This window comes from Larimichthys crocea, chromosome XVIII (assembly GCF_000972845.2).
Source record: "Larimichthys crocea isolate SSNF chromosome XVIII, L_crocea_2.0, whole genome shotgun sequence".
NCBI lineage: Eukaryota > Metazoa > Chordata > Actinopteri > Sciaenidae > Larimichthys > Larimichthys crocea.
In genome coordinates, this window is record NC_040028.1 from 13818245 (window position 1) to 13824244 (window position 6000).

Here is a 6000-nt window from a genome sequence, read left to right on the forward strand (position 1 = left end):
CTAAATCTACCAAGCGCTGTTTGTATGACCTCAAACACTCCCCAAGGACTTCACACACTTCACACAGGAAAAAAAAATTCCACTCAAGATGATCCAGGCAGCAATTATGGTTGCCACAAAACATATTTGTTAAAAGAGTATATACATGTTAATTGTAGGAGACAATTTTTCTTTCTAGAGGAATCATTTTTCATTTATACTATAATCATACACATAAAATAGGACTTTTCTGTTACATAATTAAAACTGCAGTATTATATAAATACAGTCATCCGCTGAACATCCTAAAACTTGCAGAATTGCGTTTGTATGTATGCAAGAAGGCAAAAGAATGATGACAAAACCGTGATTTTAACAACGTAAGGATATTGAGCAGTAAACCTTACTGAGAGCTATATCATCTGTGGTTCCTGAATAGCTGATAATAACAATGGAGCCCTCTGGGCCTCTGAGACAGTGCTGTGTGTGCTGGGGCTAGTCCATCTGTGTGCTCTTGCTTGCTTTTGAGCTAGCACTGTAATGGACTCAACAAGTGAAACACCATTGGCATATCTCCAACATGACATGGCCCCAAGGAAGGCAATGCTACAGTAGCTTTACAATTATGCAAACAAAGAGGTACCTCGCTAAATGCTTCCTAGTGGAAAATCACAACATAGAGTAGGATTTTTTCAATTATTCCTTGATGTGAAAAACACTAATTGGTTCCCTTGCCTATTGTTTGTCATCACCAACACTGTGGAATTGCATGTGTCTTACTTCTCAATGTTCTCTGTCAGAACAAGGAAAAAGCCTACCTGGCTGCATGAACATTAACTTTCTGCAAATAAGACATGTGATATGTTTCAACATAATTTCTATTATTTTAAATTAGTATAAGGACAATTATAAAACGTGCAAAGAAAGTTTTTTTTTTATTTGAATTAAAGCTCTTTTTTCCCTTGCAATGAACAGATTACCGCACATCCATACTGACAAACAGCAAACTTAATTTGTTCCCGTTTGCCATGAAAGTAGGAGAGCGATCCTGGATGTGAAAAAATACTCAAGGTTAGTTTAAAAGAGGGCTGACTTTCTTTTGCATTCTTATCATCAATAGCTTTATCACTGCACTGACAATACGGTGCTGAATAGCCCCCGTGGGAAGGTGATTCACAATCTGGATACACACCACAAAATTACATGCTTTTTTTTATTTATTTTTTTACTGCAGAGCAGATAATGATGAATAAAAAGGCTCTGAGTAGTGTAAACCAAACCAGAAACACTGTACACATCTACTGTTCAGAGAGTCTGTGTCTGCAGCTTCCAGAGAGGCCAGCTCTCTATTTTATGATAATGTTATGCACTTGGCTGTCCTTTCTTTAGACAGGAATCTGCTTAAAGAACCTGTAACTCCAGAATAAAATCCCACAGGAAACTACGCTGATATTGTATGTATCAAAAGAGAGAGAGAGGAATCAGATTTAGGCTCTAGTGATCTGTGATTATCTTTTCATCCAATTTTGCAAGATATTCTGTATTTTCCATTTTTGCTTGCATAAAGCGATTTAATGTTTGTCTTGTGATTTTCTTTTCTTTTTCTGCGAGCTGTGTGCAGTCACAGTCCACTGCAGGTTCAATTTTTCTTAATTGTTCAGTGACCTTTCTATATACCCTTAGCAATTAGCTGATGAGTTTGTCTGTACTGTGGGTCAGTATCATTGGGTTGTAATCAACACAAACACAAGGAGGCTTTTCAGAAGAGGGACTAGCTTGACATTCAAGGACCTGTACCTTACAACATTATATTAATTACAAAACAATAATCAAATGGTGTTTGATGAAGGGGAGGCACATAACAAATGTTAACCTCGATGCAGTATACAAGAAGTACGGCAGAATCATCACAATGAACCCTGGATGGAAGATTTTCAGCACTGTAATTATTTGCCACAGAAGCTGTAAATGTGTGTAATATCAAGAATGCTTTAATACATAATCACACACACATTCATTACCCTCTTGTTGGGTACAAAAACAACACATTTTCCAGCTGTTGCCATGTGTCCAAATGTCCACATCAGGAGCCAAGAGGCTCTTTGGTTTTCCTCCTGAAGAATTAGCTCATGCATTAAACTTCCAGATGTTTGGTTACTACGGTGGCTCCATGGTACAACACTGGACATTTTGGAAAATGTGTAAACACATAACAAGGAGCAATTCTTATTTCATTAAAAATAATTGAGTTTATACACTGCTAAATTGTAAATACACTGAAGGGATCTAAAGTGATTATTTCAGGATTTGCTACATTCATAGGGATGAGGAACATCATGAGGGTTTCCATTGGAGTTTTAGGCTACTCAAACACTTTTGTCAAGTTTAGGGAAAGATAGTGATTTTGATTAAATATTGATTAAGACTGGCCCCTGTAGTGACAGTGAGGCACAGTGGCACTTTGAGCTGATTGCAGCTAAAATGGTCACAAATGACAACGCTGGTGTCATTGAGTCTTCTTAGCATTTGTCAATTAGTATTAAACAAATAATACAGCTGCTGATGTTTTGCAGGTGTTTGGTCATAAATTGCTGTGAATATGTATACAAAACATCACGGCAATCTGTCACAATTTTAAATATTGAGTCAAGATGACCATCGTTTCTTAGACTGTTTTGCTTTAAGTTGCATTAAGATAACCACGATGTAGAAACATGGGTCATGTTGAACTTGCTAGGAGTTGATATTGTCCAGAAAACAGATGAAATACATTGACAGTGGACGTTTTGCAGAGCTGGTCAATGGGAACATTTTCTGACTTCATTAAAAAATTCAAATCTTTTTTATTTGTATTTTCAGAAATGTGGTTGTATTCTCTGATTTATTCTTATATTGTCTGATTTCTTCTTGTTTTCTGTGAAATGCATTCACTGTTGGGATTTCATTTCGTTAGTGTGCTTTGTCTTAGTGTTCTTGTGCTTTGTACCCTAAGGCCACCGTACTGCCCCCTGGGCAGAAACTGGGAAGGAGAGAGAGAGTGTCCAGAAACAAACAGACTAACAGACAACAGGCTGTACTCATTATTGTCTAAACCAGCAATTAGGTGTTTGCACAGGGATGGAGTTGACCAGGTTTATTCAAATCAAAGGTTTGGCAGCAGAATGTTAGTGATAATGGATTCCAGATTTCCTTTTGTGGTTCTGGACACTGACATACTGTCACCAGGCACTAATTTACTCCTATTTTGAGGGCAGCCCCACTGGGGGCAGCAGCACCAAAGAACACTGTTGTGGTCTTGGTCGGCAAGTGAGGCTGTCATTATTGTGTTACCATGGAAAAGATGTGTCACAAACCCAGTTTTAACGAGGGTGTACAGCTCAGTAAACTATTGACTGAGCTACTGTAACTGGGCCAGATTGCAGCTCTGCTCCATAGCTTGTTTAATGAATTCCTTGAAAACAAAATATCACCGTCCGTCCACAAAATTTTAAAAAAGCAGTTACCATCATTATGTGTTCATATAGAGACTACTGTACCGGTAATTAGATGCAGAAAGGTGTTTATCAACATGACATACTGTGATCAAGTACGCCGCTCTCCCACCACCTGAGTTGTGATATTCCTTTAAAGCTGCAATTATCAGAAGATTAACAAGTTCATGCTGCTACGACAGGATGCTGTGAGAATGAATTTTGGTTCCAAGAGCACTTGGCTGTTTGCCATCGCTGAAGGTGACAGAAATCTTGCCGATCTTGCATGACGGTGAAGGGGGGATGGACGGAGCCGGCTGGGTGGAGCTTATGAATCTGAAAGTCATTGCTGTTTGGGCTTCCACCCTGCCCTCACTGCCCCAGTCCACCAGATCAGCTTTACTCAGCAGATTCCTCCCCAGTGGGAAACAGAGGATAGGGGGCTAAAAGCAGCCTAACCAAACACGTGGCCAAAGCCCCCACTGTCCTGATGCTAATTATTGATCAGATGATTAAGGCAGATGAAGAGATTTTTTTTTTTTTTTTCCGAAAGTGAGAGCTGTGATTATGCATCTCTGACTTGTCTAGAGAGAGCTGCCAAAAGATCAATACTTTCAATCACGCCAGAGAGCTCTTCTGTCAGTCACGCTGAGTAAGGTGATTACAATTGAGTCTTAAGACAATGAAGAACTTCGCGGGGCTTCCTCAGACACACTCAGCCTCCTCGCAGGGAGTCTAATGAACTCAGACCTGCTAAATAGGCCTCCAAACCACTTCAGCACAGATCCTGAGAGACTGGCCCCTGCTGCACCGCAACCAAACTCACCAGCTCTCACCTGTGAGCACATACAGTGTGCACACATGGAGACACAAACACACACACAAACACGGGCCAGGTGCAGCAAAACTGTCACCTTTCATAATAAAAGACAGAGAAACAGCACTGATGACCACTGAAACCTCGCACGGAGCCCTTATACAAATCATTCTTTCTCGCGTGTTGAGTTTGGAGTGGGAGGCCGTGTGCTGGCAGGAGGTTACATGGTCAGAAACAGCAGGAAAACCTGACAGAGTGATAGCTTTTCCTTCAGTACATTCATCGGCATAGTTTCAACAGTCAAAGCAACCACCACTTTTCTCTTCTTTTCGACGAACAGATAAGTGGACAAGGATAGTGTGTTTTTGTACATACTATTTCAAACTTACGGCAAGTGTGATTTAATGTCGTTTGACAGTGGATGGATTGTTTCCAGGCAGTGTTAAACCTTTTTTTTTAAATGAGATCTGTGAAGAAAATTAAGACAATTATCGCCTTCTACAAAAGAAATTAAATGATAATGCAGGATTGGCATGTTAAAGATTAAAGCTGTTAAACTGCTTTCTCTTTGAAATTCTTTTTCTTCTATACTGATGTCCACCTCCTGTCAGAGAACAGGAAAATAAAAATCTCTGCACTATTTAATGTAATCATTCCTTCAGTTCTTTAATGCAGAAAAGTCAATGGTTTAACAATGGTGGCATTAACCCCAGAATTTAACTAAAGACATTGAGAAATAAAGGTACCTACACCTTGATCATCATGCTGAGTAAAGACCCCTGCAAGAATAAAACAAAGATTCAGTAGTTTTGTGTTGAGGAATATTTCTCTTCCCTTGTTTTTAACAGGCAGCATGTAGCTGCATCCATCCCTCTGTGGCTGACACCAGCCTTTCAGGGAGCAGGTGACTTGTTAGTACTCTAAGCAACAACGGGAACAGATGTGTCCCTGACAGTGGATGGATGGTCAGGGTCCATCTGGTCAGTGCAGCCCTGGACAGGAATGATGAATACAGCTTCATCAGTGAATAGCTGTCATCAATCGCATGGCGTGGCGATGGCCGGTGACAGCCACACGCCAGCCACTGGGCCCCAGGTGTGGTAAGCCGAGAGCAGGTTGGCTCTGGAATGCAGGTCAATCAGGCAAGACCAAACCAATGTTATACATCGCAATGTAAAGTGCATGCATTACAAAGAAGATGAAGTGAATTGTTTAGTCAGGGGGTGCAAAAGAATCTGCTGGTTCTTTGATACAGCTGCAGACTGACTCACAGATTTATTTCAACACAAGGCTGTTACTGAGCCGTCGCGCTAAGGACGAGCACCAAGCGTCTAGACAAGTCATGGCTCTACATTGTCTTCCCCCGGCGGTCCCAAATGAAATGCACTGCATCCTTGTCTGCTTCAGTGCATAGACATGGAGTGGTACTAAAACACTGACCTTGCTCTGGACCATTCTGAATATGTTATGGCTCCCGGTTCCCTTGAACTGTCACAACTTTAAATCGACCACTTCTAATGGTTTCATACACTGTGTGTTCCCTGATCATTATGCAGGATGCTGCACCTGCCCTTAGACTTGCTTTGAAACAATATAAAATAACGAAATATTATTTGATTAGAAATCATACTGTACACGCCTTTAAAAGTGTTTATTCAATTACTGCTGTAAGAAAAGGCAAAGGAATAATAGCCTATCTGTCCTAATGGTCAGGCATGCCACGGTGGGTGTGTT